Source organism: Tupaia chinensis, unplaced genomic scaffold (genome assembly GCF_000334495.1).
Source record: "Tupaia chinensis unplaced genomic scaffold, TupChi_1.0 Scaffold141173_1, whole genome shotgun sequence".
NCBI classification, from domain to species: Eukaryota; Metazoa; Chordata; class Mammalia; order Scandentia; family Tupaiidae; genus Tupaia; species Tupaia belangeri.
Window position 1 is genome coordinate 761298 of NW_006201036.1, and position 263 is coordinate 761560.

Sequence of the window (263 nt, forward strand, 5' to 3'; positions counted from 1 at the left end):
CTGTTGGGCGGGTGGGGCCCCTCCCCCTGTAGCAAAACCCTCTCAAAAAAAAAAAAAAAGAAAAAAAAGAGTGGCATTAATCTACTCATGGCAGAGCCCTCCTGGCTGGGTCACCCCCATAGACCCCACCCCGTTCTGTAGGGCTGGGATTAGGCTCCCAGCACAAGCCTTGGGGGGTGCACGAGCCCAGAGCTCATGGGAGAGGTGTGTCCTGTGCCCAAGCACCTGGCAGGATCATTAGAAAGCCAGCCTGAGGCGAGGCG